This window comes from Protopterus annectens, chromosome 2.part0 (genome assembly GCF_019279795.1).
Source record: "Protopterus annectens isolate FY-2018-M chromosome 2.part0, PAN1.0, whole genome shotgun sequence".
NCBI lineage: Eukaryota > Metazoa > Chordata > Ceratodontiformes > Protopteridae > Protopterus > Protopterus annectens.
This window is the reverse complement of record NC_056728.1, coordinates 1552733243-1552750742: the sequence shown is the minus strand read 5'-3', so window position 1 is coordinate 1552750742 and position 17500 is coordinate 1552733243.

Sequence of the window (17500 nt, the reverse complement as noted above, 5' to 3'; positions counted from 1 at the left end):
CTTCTTAATGCAAAAAATCTGTACAAAGCTTGACAAAATGGGGGTACAAATAGGGACATATTTTAAATATTGCTCTTAAAAACTCCTAGAAAGTTGTTAGAGTAACAGTATTTGTTTTAATATATATTCTGTGATAGATCTGAAGTCTCAAACTCAAATGTATGTCATTATTTATTGCCTACAATCTTGAGATTGTTCCAGTGATTTGCCAGGAAAATAAAAAAACAGGCCAAAAGTATGAAGCAAAAATCTGGACATTCTGCGGAAATCTGTACATTTGAGAGGTATGATTATGCATACAGATTACTACCGCTCCTGTGATTCGAACCATGGCTGTGTGCGCTAAAAATACAATTTGTGTTTCATCAGAGTGAGTTATTTACAAACTGCTGTCTGTTCTTTTAGTATTTTCTGTCTAAGTCTCTCTTGGTTGTACAATCTGACCTTGCAATTACAACATTCTTATATAGACATTCCTATGCATATTTTTTTTATGTAGCATAGTGTGAGAAACAGTTGACACAACAGTACCATTCACATATCAGATCTTAGTAAATGCAACATGTGAGGCCATACAATACCAGAGTAAACACAATCAGTCCAAGATTTAGAACTTTATTGCCAGGCAGTTACACTTTTATTTAAGTATGACCTACATGGGACTATTACTGTCATATTGCCTGGTTTATTCAACAGAAACCATATTTATTTTTTATAGTGCTAGGTGACATTTTACTCCTTTATATTTATTTTGTATGACTACTACAAGCAGGATTGTTACTCACCAGCCTAGCGACGCAGCCTTTGCAACCTGCTGGCAAGGTCTTCCTGGTTCACAGCCCATTCAGCTGCACTTGTAATGAAAATAGAAAAACATTTATGCATACCTATCTATCACATACACAGGCTGGACTTTAGTAAACAATTATTGCTATGAATACTTATACACTGCTGGGACATCTCCCCTGTCTCTTGCTTCTTGGACCCACTATTCCAAGAGCTCCCTCTTGCGCCATTTCAAGTCAGCATAGTGGTGTTGGACCTGTTCACCAGTCCTAGGGATACCAGTGGAACTGGAGAGATCATGGGCATGACTTTTCCAGGCTTCCACTTTATATTGGGAGCCCTGGTACTGGTTCTGCAGCAGTCTCATGTCATGTTTTTTTACCAGGAGTCCTACCATGATCTTGGACTCCTGTATGCCCCAGCACTGTGCCTGGAAGCACATGCCTTCTACAACTCCTGCCATACTGCCTACAGTGGAGAGTTACAACCAGTTATGAGCTGTATTCCAACCTGTGGGGTTTAAATATGGACGATTTTTTGCCCTTTGCCATGATTGGACAGTTTTGAAAATGCTGAGCTAAGCTAAGCTATGGGCAAACCTGCTTAGCTAAAGTTGGCAGTGCTTAAAGGGGCAGGTTCAGCATTGCTTACCAATGAGCAAATCCACTTAGCTGGGCTAATCATTGCTTAGTATTCATATGTACACAATGCTTACACCTGGTCAACATAGCTGTGCAATGCTTAACATTGCTTATGTTTTATTATATTGGTCTACCACCTATATGGTATTGATTCATCATTCATTACATAATATAGATTTATTTACCTTCCCTGACATCCCCCGATGTGCTGTGATTAATTTATTCTTGTGTGACTATACTGTATTGGGCACTTGTTTTTATATGGGGGTTTCACTACTTTATTACACTGACACCTCACATCTGGGTCAAATACACTACTCTGGTTGAGAAAAATCAGTTAATTCTTACATAAAATTAATTTAAAATTTTAATGTCTACACATACAAAATGGAAATGGCCTTGGTGAGGCTTGGGCCGTGAATGACTTGATGCAAGGCATATGCTCTAACCACTACACTATTGCACTTATGCTTATGCTGGATGTCTATTGCTTTTTAACTCATTGTGCTGTTTCAGCTGGGCTAAACATAGCTAAGCAATGGGCACACCCACGCAGCTACACCTAAACTTTATTGCATATGTAAAAAAAAAATATTTATCTGCTGTGTTTTTTTATTTGTACCCTTCAGACTATCCATGCTAATGCTGAATCTGTTATTCTATCCACTTTCTGCTTTGTAGGAATGATTGTCCCTTATGGGTTTGTCCACATTTCTTACTCTGACGGGTTGGGAGGTGTGTGCTATGTGCTTATGTTAAATCTGTTATTCTATCAACTTTTGGCTTGGTATGGATGATTGTCCCTTATGGCTTTGTCCAGATTTCTTACCCTGACGGGTTGGGAGTGCTATGAGCATTCTCACTCATTTTAAATTGCCGAATGGCAATTCAGGAGTGCAGGGGCCATGTGTATTGTGAGAACTCTGCTCTCAGACACACCCCCTGCTCTCGTATACAGAACCATGTCCATTTTACAGCATGGCAGCGCGCCTTCATACATATGCATGCCCCTCTGCCGTGCTGAACAGGAACGGTTCCTGCCATGCAGAAATAACTTATTCCTGCATGGCTACTTGCTGAATCTGAGGGGTTTTGTTTTATTTACTTATTTATATTTTAAGCACTATACTATTTATTTTATGTATTTTTGATGTAAAATGCTTCCTCCAACACCATTAGCATATACTACAGCAAGTTTAAAACATTAGGCAGAGGAACTAAAATAAGCAAGTAAAACACAACAATTTTAAAGAGAGACCATTCTCTAAGTGCAATAATGCTCTCCAGGGTGTGTGTTAATGTGTAATTAATGCCTTCCCAGAGGTATTGTGGCCCGACGCCGCTGGGCGGGTGTTAAGTACACATTAACACATACCCTGGAGGGCATTATTGCTTGTATGCAAACCAAAGTCTATGTCACTCACTCACTCACTCACTCACTCACTCACTCACTCACTCACTCACTCACTCACTCACTCACTCACTCACTCAATTTTATTTACTAGTACATACAAAAAATGTCCAGGTTTTCTAGATAAATAGTACATTTCAAGAAGAGCAGTAGATTCTTTGCTGAGTTTTTCTGAACAATTTGACAAATGCAAACAGAAGTTTAATCTATCACCATTACAGGAGCTGTGAGGCAGGACCCAGTAAAAAGCATTTGTTACGAATGCCTGGATGATGACTTCTCATGGCCATCTCTTGCACTCTAAGCAGTATAAATAAGACAATCGGTCATAGGAAGACTGAAAAGTGTTAGGCAGTAAGGAACAAAACATAATACATTTCATTTGTTAGGAACCAAAAACATAAACCCATAGTTAAGTAACACATATGCATAGAAAGCACTGAGCATTTTTGAGAAGAATGACAGCTCCTAGAAAGAAACACACAACAAAATTGGTGCCTTTATTCAGTACATCCACACATGAGTTGGCTCAATTCCATTTTTAGCTGCCAAAACTCACATCCTAAAACCATACCAAGAAAATCTTGAAAGGATTATGTTGAACCTAAATCACTGATAATAGCAGAAAAATGTTTCAGTCACTGCAACCAACATCTTAATGATTCTGTGATGCATCACACCGCTGACCTGAGGCAGGCTACTATGAACTGTGAAGCTGGTGTGCTTTTGGCTGAAACTTATTGAAAAATGAATGACTAGCATTCACAGTGAAGCTCGTCAAAGAAAACAACTTCCAGTGCTGAATTTAACACTTACACAAGTGTTCAAAGTCATATAGGTTTGAATAGGCATGCTTGTAAAAGTGATGCTGAACTGGCAGTGCTTATGATAAATTTCAAAAAAGAAATATGTAATTGGTGTCTGTATTTACCATAAATGGAAAATAATATAGGGACAAACTGGTGTAGATACAAGAATGGCTATAATACCTAAATAAATCTTTCACAACTTCCTTCTTAAGGCATGCTTACAGAATATAACTATAAAGCTTAAAGAATGCATTGATGATAGACTTGGTGTTTTGTGTGATAATGACTATGTTGTGCTACAAAAGGTAAAAATAATGCCTTTACTAGTGGTAAAAAGTGAAATGCCAACTTTGCACAAGAGAAGCCTGCTTTAGAAATTAGTGTCGTACTAGAAAAATAAATCTGTGAGTCATAGTGTTACATGAATTTAAATCAGTATAGGAAGTGTTTGTTTATGTGAAACTTGTGTAGGCATAAAAATTACCATAATGTTTAAGTGGGGGAACCATCAATCACTACCCCAAAATACACATTTCATATTGAAGTGAAATTGTGGGAATGGATTGAAATAGAAAGCATTATTAGTCTTGTGACACACAATAAATGAACAATTGTGACTATTCATATTATAATCCCTTTAAAATGGTTGGGAGGTTGGGGGTTGGCACAATGGTTAAGGTATTGTGTTTAAGATGCAGGATTTGATTTTTACCTTTAAAAGGAAAATTGGTTAGGCTTCAAATGGTCCACAAGAAAGCACCTATGAACATAAGTTTACCAAAATTAGCCTTGAAGCTACCCTACGCATGACTTTTTATTGACTTCCCAAAGCTTCAACTTAGTGAATCATACCTTCCTTAATCATTTTTTTACATACTTTAGTTTTGACTCCACTAGTATCAATGAGTTCTTAAACTATCTCAAAAACAGAAGCTTTAGCGTAATAATAACTTATTCACCTCTCACATCATTGCCTATGATTTAACATTTTCATTAATTCCTTGCCTTTATGCATGAAACTTACTAATTTTGTGTGATCAGAAGATAATATTATTATTTATAAATCAGACTAGCATAGCAATTATATGCAGCCTGCAACAAATTTTCAACCACCTCCATATTTAGTTTCAAGAAAAACAGCTCACCATGAATGTCACAAAAGAGTAAAGTATTGTTTTGGCATATTCAGGAGACTCAAAATCCTACCTGTTTTGCCAGCCTCAACCCTTTCTTGCAAATATCATAACACTGAATGTATGTTTCGTCAAGTACTTAGACCTGAGTCATCTCTTGCTATTCCTTTGCATGGTAACAACATTAAATCCAAAATCAGCTCTGCCATATTTGTTTTCTGAACATCTTAATTTTCCTCAGTTCCAAAGGCAAAACTGCAATTGGTAAAAATATCCCCTACTGGAATATGAGCAATCATTATTTGCATAGACCTCAAAGAAAAGCCTAAATGAACTCTCTCTGACAGAATCTGTCCCTTTGTCCTACTCTCAGCTCAAACATAGTGCTGCTGTATCATCCCCAGTGTGCCAAATTAGAGGAACATGCAGATCTCCTTCTCCGCAGCCTAATTCAAATGACACTTTATAATGGCAGGTTTTCTATTCTCAGACACAGAATAGCTATATCTATGCACTTCTGGCAGTGCTCCTCTGTGAGTCATGCTTGCTACTAGCCTAAACACAACTGGATACACTTCCTTATTCATCCACCTATCTTCAACCCCTTTTTGCCATTTTTTTGTACATGGGGTTGGGTTGTCACTTCAACAGTGGCAATCATTTCAAGCCAAGGTTTACACCACTGGGTGGTCCATCTGTGGTAGTTCATCCATACCAGTCACTCACACCTATGGCCAATATAGATTCTCCAATCCACCTACTTCACATCTTTAGAATGTGGGAGGAAACCAAAACACCCAGAGGAAATGCACGTGACCACAGTGAGGACATGCAGACTCCACACAGAAGGCACCCCAGCTGAGAATTAAGCTGGAGAACCTCTTGGTGTGAGGTGACAACTCTAACAACTGCAGCCACCCACCCTTCTTTATTCATGACTGCTACTAACCTAACCACAACTGGTCATGCTGTCTCAATTCTTATACTTAAACTCTAGGACAGTAGAACAAATTTAGAAATAAGTTACCTGACTGCCTAAAATAGAGTAGACACAGGGTGACAGTGCTTCAAACTACCTGCAGTCATATAAGCCAAGGCTTGATGATCCTACCAACCTTTTCCCTGGACATGAGTACTGTATTACTTGACCATGATTCCGTGTGCCCCACTATATTGCAATTCTTTGACTACAAGCTTATCTACTTATTCTTCTTCCTATATAAATTAAGGTCTACAAAATCTTTTTGTCACTCTCAGGTAAAGTGGTGAAGAATAAATGGTAGTTTCCTTTAGCAATAATTGTAGCTTTTGTTCTTACAGGAAATCTTTCTTCCACCATTATCGTGCATATGTACATACACACATACATACATACTTTAGAAAATTGTAATGTAATTTTTTTTTCATATCTATTATTGCTCCTTTTTATTGCCAATTTTAATAATTTTTATGTTGACTTTATATCTGCTTGTGTTAACTTTGTTGTATTTCTTATGCTGTGGCTGAAATGGTTCCTTTCTGCATCATCTTACAACTCTATTTAAAACACACACACAGACACACACACACACACACACACACACACACACACACACACACACACACACACACACACACACACACACACACAAACGCAATAAGATAATGACCTGCATTTATGAGCATGATAAACTACAGGTTAATTAGGTTGTGAGCAATGAGATATATCCCCTCCTATGAGTGAAAGAGTTGATGGTCCTACTGAATAATGGAACGCATTTTCTAAAACAGATTGAGCCAGAGTTTATCAGCAAGTGTGTGATATTTAATTTGCAGATAATTTTTACGTATACTAGACTGCAAATAACTCTGAGCTCAACACCATCAATTTTTCAGTGTATAATGGAAACTTAATCAAAGAACCATGTGTTATAAATTGGAATGGTTTGATGAGAAATAAGAAGACAGAAACTGAGCATGTCAGGATTACAGAGTGAGTGGTACATAACATGTGAGCTTAGTAAATCATACACTGAATATTTGGGAAATGTTATGGCAGGAAAATAAGAAGGTGAAAGCCATAATTGAGACCCCCCACCACACACACACACACACACACACACACACACACACACACACACACACACACACACACACACACACACACACACACACACACACACATTGCAGAACAAATTGCAGGCATTTTTTTTGATTAATTATCATAGAACTTTCACAACTACCCAAAATATGGATTAGTGCTGCTCTGTGTGTTACTGATGAAAATGTACCCTAGAAATGGAGATGACTTAAGCAAAATGCTTCCAGAAAATACAAAGTCATGCTGGAAAGCTACGATCCTGAGTGTCCTTTATGATTTACTGACAAGACCTCACCTTAAGGCATAGGCACAGTTATTTAAGATGTCAGACATTTAGGGGGATGAAATACAAATTATTTATACATCAATGGTTGTTTCTCCAGCTGAGAGAAAGTGTTCTGAAACTGAAAATGAAATACTTGCTCTAACTTTTAAAGTAAATCATTTCTATGAGTACATATGGGGTAGAAAATGTAAGTTGATTGTGGGTCATAAACCATTATTTGCATGGTTTAATGAACATAACAGTTTGCTTACTATGGCAGCAGCAATAATTCAGATTTGGGCTTTAATATTTTTAACCTGTAATTATCACATACATTGTAGAGTTTCCACTGGTCATGGCAATGTGGATGGATTCTCCAGAATTCCAATACCTTGCATTTGAGGTAATGCTGCAGGTAGGATAGAAGGAAACATTAATGCTTTTCAGTGAGGAATACTTGCTTGGCATTCCTGTCAAAGTAAACTTCATAGCACAGACAGCTAGAATAAGCCAGGCTAGTAAGTGTTCTCAGACCTGTGGAAAATGCTGGTCAGACTGGACTGCTGCTCTGGGTACGAAGCTGCAGGCCAGACCATTTGCAGAAAAATAATCTATATTTCTACTTATTGTATCTTAACTTTTCTTTACCAGCTCCTGTTCTTTTAAGCATTCATTATAGCAGATATACCTTTCTTCAGTTTTCTCCAGCGTATAACCTAACATCTCTGTGTCTTGAACTCTAATATAGAACAGGAGAGAGAGTGTCTAGGGTATGTGGGTGGGGGGGGGGGTGACGACTTTTGTCCTGTTTGTTATCTGTCATTATAAACTGCAATACAAAATGTCTCGGCTCCATTTGCAATCCTCCTGTCTTCATGCATCTGACTATGGGGCTTTATTGGCACACAGTGCATTATGTTTTTAACAATCTACATCTCAGTTTTAAATCATTTAGTAAAACTGTTAAATTTTAGTCTTCTTCAATGATCTTGGTAAGTGTCACAGTGCTGTTTCTGTATATTATTTTAATAGTAGATGTTACTTCTCCTTTGTTATAATGGGCATTACAAAATGTCACAGTTTCACATGAAACCCCCACCTCAATCTAACATCACAGAATAGGGTTTGCGTGTGTGTGTGTGTGTGTGTGTGTGTGTGTGTGTGTGTGTGTGTGTGTGTGTGTGTGTGTTTGTGTATGCATGCATGTGTTTATGCTTTAATAGTGCCTGGTAATTTTCCATTACCATAAAGTGTAATGCAAAATTTAAGATCTCCAGTCAGGACCCCAGTATGTCTCAGATTCAGTCAAATTAACAAACTATGTCAACAATCAGAACATTGCAGCTCTAGTATGAAAAGTGCTATAATGCACATGTAGATTTCAATAATTATTTAAAAATTCTTATTAAATTAAGGTTCAGTTTCCGCAGTCTCCATTGCTCAACTATGTAACTCTGAGCAAGACACTTAACCAGACAGCACTCCCAGGCTGAGTCTGAAAAAGCTCCATGGAGATCACTGCTCTGCCCCAGAAAACAAATCTAAATAAATAAATAACAAATAATAATTCTGTACTTTACTTCTCCATTGCTATAAAGTGCAGTGCAAATTATCCAGATGAAATGCCAACATTACAAAACTTCAATCTGGGAAGTACAGATCATGTATTTCAGAATGGTACTTTTACCATTAGACTGACTTTACTCCAAGAAGGGACTTAACAGGGTCAAAAAGGGTCTGCGGGTGCTGAATGATATATTGCCTGAGGCACCATACTAATTTGATATACTTGTGAGTTTTGTGATGGCAGGTTGCCCTGCTCCTGCTGCAGCAAATCTTTATTAGAGTTGGAAAATGTTTTTTATGAGATGGGAGGATTCAAACTTTTCTTGAAAAGACTGCACTGTTCAGTACTTAAGTAATATGTGCATATATCTTCTGACAATAAGACACATAAAGCTTCTTAATTTTCTTTACTGTAATACTGCCTCTTCATCTGCTTGGTGTTTTCTCTCTGCAGTTTTTGACCACTTAGAGTATCTGTAATAATACTCTAGCTGAATTATGAATCTATTTATTTATTTATTTTTGTCTCTTGACTTCTGTATGTCTTTGTTCTTTCCATTATGACTCTTCACTGTGAAAATATTGTTTTAAAACACTTGTGGATTTGTTCTCTGCATATTTCTGCTTTGAACAAGCCTCTCCTGAAAACAGGCCATAGCATAGCATAGCACAGCTGAACATCCCAGTTTTAAAAGCATAAACAAGTAATTATAACTACAGCCTTTGGACGGTTATACTGGAACAAATTGGCTAGAAAAATGAATATGAATATGAATTCAGTGCTGATATGTTAAGTCAGATGGAACAGAAAATACCTCAGCTAGCAATGCTATATCATTAAGATTTTCCAGGTGGATACTGGAAAAGATTATACTTTGATTTTTCGAGGACTGTTTATTAAATACTAGGAGTGAATACATACTCTAAATTCTGCAATATGCATCGACAGCACTTCTAAGAACTTATTAGAGTTTATTACTTTGTATGGCAGTTCCTGCCATTTCCATTTTAATGAATTTCTTTATAGTTCTTTTTTTTTGTACGTCCTATCTTTAGAGTTTGTACAACTATTTTGTGGTGCTTTTCTGCCTAGGCCTTCACTGAAAATGAGCATGCATTGTAACAAGTTGGAATTTCCTGGTAACCAAAACCAAGTAAATAAATAAACAAATACATACATAAATAATAAAAAGCTACACATGTTCCATACGTCTCAAGTCATTTACTAACCTATCATTAGTGATTTGAAAATCCATTTTATTGTTTGTGGTTTAAATGAGCATACTGTTACTGACAAGGGATCCTAGTTAAGCCCATAAGAATTTAATTGTTTTAATAAGCATAACTGAACAAGATATTCCATTACTTCACCAAGACATGCGGCTTAAAAATGCATTAGCTGAAAGATTTGTGCAAATTATCAAGCAGGTATTAAGAAATGGCCAAATACCAAGTTAGAAATGAAGGATAACATTTTGTCGAGGGTTGCTGTTTAGAGGCATGAGGTGCATTGGGTTTGATACCTGTTTTGGTTGGGGTTCAGTGGTCGAGTCAGGAGTTCCTCTGAAACAAGGAAAGATTATCCACAGGATTCACAAAGCTCCATGCAAGAATAAGACTATTCTTGCATTGAGTGGTTCATGTCCATTTAGAATAGCAGTGAATCTTGCAAATGCATGAAGGCGTATTGCTATTTAATCTAAATGGACATGAACCAGGAGCGACTGCAGGGGGCGTGTGTCAGCAGTGCCTGCACATGTAACATGCCCCCTTCACTCAGAAAGTGCCATACAGCACTTTGTGACACAGATGAGTGTCAAGTTATATAATATTAGAGCCTGGCTCTAATATTATATAGTAAACGAGTGTCCGCAGACACTGGAAATGTAAATAGCTAACATTTTAGTGTCCGAGGACACTGAAAAAAACAAACACCTAGAAGGCAGCAGCCTTCAAGTGCACACCCCCAAATGTATGCAATCTTGCCCTACATGCATGGAAGAAGTAAGGCAAAAGGAAAGCAATAAAAATTAAAAAAAATATATATATATTTTTTTCACCAAATAAAACTGCAGTTTAAGCAGTGTGCAGCTTGTTTGCATGGCGCACTGCTATGCTTAGCCTGGCTGAAATCCTGAAAATGATAGACAAGTGCTACCATGACAGAAAACATCAGCAAGCTACTGTAGTGTAATGGTACTGCCATGGTATAGCATGTAGAGCATACTCAGTTCAAAACCCCCTTTGCCAAATTATTTAATAAATGTGTAAGGAATTTGAATGATAGTTGTTAATCATATGGCTCACATTTAGCACAGTAGGGTTGGGAATATGTAAAAAAATTCATAAATTTAATGAAAAAAATAGATTTAAGACATGCTTTGCTAGTGAAAGCATTGCTTACCTGCTTTCAGGTCTCCTTACCTGGTGTAAGCATTGCTATGCGGATTTGTGTGGAGCTAAGCATAATTCAGCATATTAAAACTGGCCAATCAAGAAAAAGTGCAGGAAAACTGCCCTATTTAAACCGCACAAGCAAGAATACAGCCATAACCCTTTGGGATTGCACACAGCCAGACCAAAATGTCTGGCATTGGTAAAGGTGTTCGCTTCCGAGCGCAACATTGGGGCATCCAGGAGTCCAGGGTCATGGTTGGGCTCCTAGTTAAAAACCATGATGGCAGACTGCTACAGTGTTAGTACTAGGGCTCACAGTACAAAGCGGAGGCCTGGGACCAGCTTGTGATCTCACCAGTGCCACTGGCATACCCCGGACTGGTGAGCAGATATGCCACCATCATGACAACCTGAAGCAGAGGAGGGGTGCATTATTGGACCAGTGGATCCAAGAAGCCCGAGTGCAGGATGTCCCACCTGTCTGTAAGTATGTAGTCTTATGTATCTCTAAGTATGGAAAAAGTTCAAATTGTGACTGTGCAGGTGTGATTAATGTGTGATGTCTCCCCATACAGCTGCTGCAGAGAGGTCCCAGAATGTTGAGGCTCATGTCCAGCGACTGGCCCAGCTGCATTGGCAGTATGGTGAGTACAGAATACCCCCACTATTAGCAGTAAGCCAGGAATAAATGCCTGTGTCACATTGTCAGTGTTACAATGGAGTATTCCCAGCTGCTGTGTAATACAGATGTCAGTAGCAAACAAGGTACCATATGCAGGAGAGGAATATTAGAATATGTATGACTGTGTCTAAGTGAACCTGCCAAAAAAGTGCCATGTCAGGGCTACTGTAACAGTTAGAAATGAAAAGCATTCCCCTGTGCAGATCATGCAGGAATAGTAATTGTGGATTTCTGAGTTGTACACAGATATGTATGTCAAAACTAATAAAGGTGATCCCAAAAACTGGTGTGTGTCACCTAACTTGTACCTGAAAAATAGAAATGTGTATGTCCTGCAGAATACATTAACTGAGGTGAACTGAGTTAGCACTGCTTGTCTGCAAAGTTTAGAATGGGCATGTCAAATAGCTGAAAAAAGCAACAGTACATATTGCCATCAGAATGTGTTTTACTTGTTTGTCTGCCAGTGGTGTGTTGTGTTAACCTTTCAATTTCAGCTGTATGTAGCTGTGAATACACTGAAAAATGTATAAGGCTAACAAGTGCAGACTTAAAGCCTACACTGGGTACTCAGGAATCTAAATAGCAGTATGTAGTTTTAAAACAGTCAAATGTGCAATCCAGCTAATGTGCACATTTCACAAACAGTGACACCAATGTTTGTTGTGTATGCATAATGTGTACTGAAAATGGGAAACAAATAATGCAACATGTCATAATAAAAGTACTGTGCACAAAAATATGTACTAAATAGAAATGTCACAAGCAACACATACAACACCTCCCCAGTAGCTCAGTCTGATAAGGACTAGGCCTGTAGTTCAATTTTGCACACACACCAAGGTTTTAATCCAAGGACCACCACCAGCATCTCACAGTCTGGTTCTACAGTGCAATCTGAATAGACAAAGTAATGTACTGCAACACATAACATTTTCTGTACAGGGCACACAGGTAATGAAATCTGAATAGAAATACTAGTATGATTTGTATAACTATGAAAGGTGTATAACTGCTGTGTTGATCAGCCCCAGTCTTACAAATAGATGCAAGCTAGACATCCATGCTCTGCCGTCTGGCCCAGACAAGCCCCTCAAGTGTCACACTGTCACGGATAGTTTCCCCAGTTGCCAAGAAACCTGCACACAGAGAATGTCACAGTAGATGTATGTGAAAGGCACAACACACACTCCAGGACCTGCAACTAATATGTGAATCTGAAATATGTGTAGAAACAGCAATGTAATGTGCACACAGTTCATCTGCACAGCACCCACAGGTAAAGAAATTGGTATAGAAACAGGTCTGATCTGTATAACTAAAATAAGGGTACAATTGCTCTGTTGATATCTACAGCTGTTGCTGTGCTGTAGCAGCCCCATGGCCCAAGTAGAGTGTAAGTGTGGTTAGAATGTAGAGTAATGAATTGTAGTGTACTGACAATTATACTTGATAGCAGTTGTCAATTGAATCTGTTTCTTTCCCCGACCACTCAACTGACCCAACCATCACACTGAAACCAACATGGGTATGTTCCTAAACAAACCTCTACTGTTGGGAGCGTTGTTCCATTTGGTTTATCATTGATTAAACTTTGTGCATACTAATATTCCCTGTTGAATAATCATTCTATTCCCTGCCTGACATACCACTATCTGGCATGCTGTTGCAACCATGAATGCCATTCCATATATGCATGGGTTCTCTTTGCTATAGCACTGTTATAATTGCACTGTTTTTGGATTAATGGGAATACCCATGCATGCTATTTTGACTAATGTGTTAATGTGTTCTGCATGACTAATATTCATTGTTAATTTCCACACCATAGCACATATGGGAAGGCAGATCCCAGTGGATCTGCTTCTCCCACCCCACCTGGCCGAGCCACTGGGACCCAGCACATCTGGAACCCAACCCAGACCTACCTCATCTGCTGATCCTGCACCACCCTCAGGTGGAACCGCTGCAGGGGATGGGGCTCATCCCCCCTGCAAGTGGGTGTGGTGAGGATGTTGTCACCCGAGACGAGGTCTTTGGCATGGTGCGCAGTGTTCTCCAGATGTAGCTGGATGATGCCAAGTGGAGGGCAAGCTGTTGCAGCTAGAAGGTTAGGCGGCCCCTCCAGCCCAGCTCCCAGAACAGCCAGCTTTGGGGCTGTGAAGGAGTAGTGGTGACTGCCATCGGGTGGGTACATCAGCGCACTACTACCATCTGTTGGGTTCATGAGCCTGGGATTCCCAACCACCCTCCCCATCAAGGTGCTTAGCCCCATGTGTCATACACTGCCCCTGTCTGCTGTCTTGTCTGTCTGCAAATGCAACCTCTCCTACCAAACTTCTCTCACCACACTTACCAATAATCCTTCCTTAACATCCCAGTCTCGCCTTAAAAAAGGGGCATCTGTCCCACAAAAAAATCATGACCCATACATAGCTCTGCATTTCAACCAGAGACATGTACCCATCACACAATCTAACCCTACCAATCATCTGTATTATATGATGTCAACACACCTCCTTGTAGGGTGTGAGGCTCCAAATTCTAAATTGCCCACATTGAAAGCAACTGTTGCTGCCGAAGAAATGCAGAGCTATGGTCCTTCCCTACACCCATCCTGCACATCCCTACTTGTTTCTCCTCTTCTTTGTCCCCCTGCCTGCCCCAATTTCACCATTTTCCTATATCCCTTTTTTCTTTTCTTTATTTGAAATTAGCGAGGGTTTAAGTGGCCGTAAGCGGCCGTAAGCAGGCATAAGCTAAGCTAGGCTCAAGTAAGCATCACTTAGCTCCACGCAAACCTGCGCAAACCCACTTACAACTTCTTTAAAGTGCCTTAATCACTCTGTCTCCAACAGCCTCTCTTCTGCCCAGCAACAAAATAATCAGCCTTTGCAAGTCTCAAACCAAGAACTCTGCACACTATACCAAAAGCAATTTACTAGTAAGCCATTTCAGATGTAAACAAATTTGATGTTTTCTCAAACATATTATCCAGCACAGTCATTCAACAGTAGAGGAAATGTATTCATATATATATATATATATATATATATATATATATATATGTAAGTATGTATGTATGTTGTTGTGTCTTTCAGCTTTTCCTGGTTAGGGGTCGCCACAGTGAACCTCCGGTCCGCTAATGATTGGTAGTTGATTTTTATGTGCCGAGTTACCAGCCCTGATGCACAACCTTCAATGAAGGTACGCCCATTCACACATGTCTCCACACAGAAGACGCTCTAGCTGAGAATCGAACCGGACAGCGTCTTACTGTGAGGCGACAATGCTACCGCAGCACTCTATATATATATATATATATATATATATGGTTCCCTAAACCATCAATTTTACTACACTACGAATAGAACTATCGAGAGACTAGACCATCAAAAAGAAACAAACAGGAAAAGAAAACACAAACATGTAAAAAAACATCGACTTCATGGAAGAAGAAAAGTTAGGAGAGAAGTTATAAACACAGCATAGCACACATAGCACTACATAACCCTAACACAAGCCTCGACACCTAACTAACCCTAAGGTCCGCTTCACTCGCCCTAACTCCACTACCTAACTCCAAGCCCCACCCTTAGCCACCCTCCTCCCCCACTCACTCACACTAACACACACCACCCTAACCTACACTCCCCAACCCTCGCACACCACCCCCTACCTGCACTTCGACACTACACACACTTGCTAACCCTAACCCTAACCCCCACACTCAACCCTGCACCCCTAGCCGAAACTCCTTACCACCACACACCTAACCTCACCCTAACCTGCACTCACCTACCACCTAAGCCCTTTCTCCTTACCCACCCCCCTTTACCACCTCGACCCTAACGCACTACCCACCCTACCTACCCACACCACTACTGGTTTCACACCTCACCGACCTTCTGTTTTCGGTTTGCAATTTTTTTTTTTTCTTTGATTTTCTTATTTGAGTTTTGTCTTTGTTTCTCCATTTCGATGTAGTATATATATATATATATATATATATATATATATATATATATATATATATATATATATATATATATATCTATATATATATAAACAAAAATAAATAAATATATGACCAATAGCACTATTAATGGAGGTGAATGGGCCTAAAATAAGTACCTCTTGTAATTATTGATATCATCCCCTCCTCCATAGCTGAACAGATCTGACTTGCAATACAATAACCAACACTTGCAAGTCTCATACCCAGAACCCTACACAACATAGCCACAACAAGTTAACAGTAATCCATCTCAGCTGTACGATGTCAGGATTATATCAATAACATATCATGGACAACAGTCTGTGTACCACAGGGAATGCACAATGTGGAAGCAGTAAACATTCCAATGATACATACACATACACACACACACACACACACACACACACACACACACACACACACACACACACACATATATATATATATATATATATATATATATATATGTATTTACACATAAATGCACATTACTACTTATAGATATGTATAAGAAGATATATATTTAGAGGGTGCACAGCATATCAAACAGCCAGTATTCCTACAATTGCCACCTTTTAAAATGGCCAGTGCTTGATTCTTTCATACAAAAGACAATTATTGCATGAAACATATACCCAAAGACAAGTCAAAGGATATGACACTACGCACAAGTTTGCATACACAGAAATGTTTATTTGTGTACTATTTCAGTTGTACAATCCATTTCATATAGCAGTTAGGTGTTTGAAATACATAATAACTGAATAATGCAACTCTCAAACAAAACATTTGCTACAGTAATCTGAAAACATTACATATGTTGTTGTCCAGGCTAAGGCCTTCAAGCAGTACAACAGTAAAAAAAACACTTGCCTGGAAGATAAGACTCAATCAACACTAATTAATTACAGATGCAGTTCAGCAGCCTCCAATTACACTCTGTACTCAACCCTTAGGTGAAAACGAATTAAGTTGTCACAATGGAAATGTATCTGTTACATAACAATGCTTAACTTAAAACATCACTATCACACTGACAAACAGAACAGTCTGTAAGACAGTAAGCACTTGCCCACCACTGTTCCCATGGTGAAATGTATGAAAATGTACAGCCATATACCTTCATGTGTCTTACTACTGATATTCCTCACATGTTGTACCAGCCAAGGTTAAAAACTGTGCACACCCCTCCCTCATAGAATGACTTACAAGGGCATATAATGGTGTTATATACACTGACCTCTGGACTGTACAAGGTCACACATGTTTTGTCCAGCTGTAGCCCTCATATATATGGACCCTACCCCTCAATTTGTGTGGGAGTCCACAACATCACTGGTATGATAGCAGGAATGCCAGCCCTAAATAATGATAGGCCACTACTTAATAACCTCTTACTGCATGACATATGGACAAAGTCTGGTACATAAGTGGTGGACAGAGGCTTGAACACAGGGCCATATTTGCATTATTGCTGTTATATACTGTGAATATTGCTGGTGTTACAAGATTGGTTGCAACATACCCTTACTCAGGAATATGAAGTCAGAAACACAAATGGATGTAGCCATGTACTCATAGCACTCAACAGAAAGAATGCCACTGATATAGCAGAGACAAGACCTGTGTGGTGAACAGACAAAACATAACAGCCAAGCCTCTGGCCATCATGTGAATAGGCCCACAGTTGAGAGCTATGCAGACAGACTGAATTCCATGCAAAACTAGCA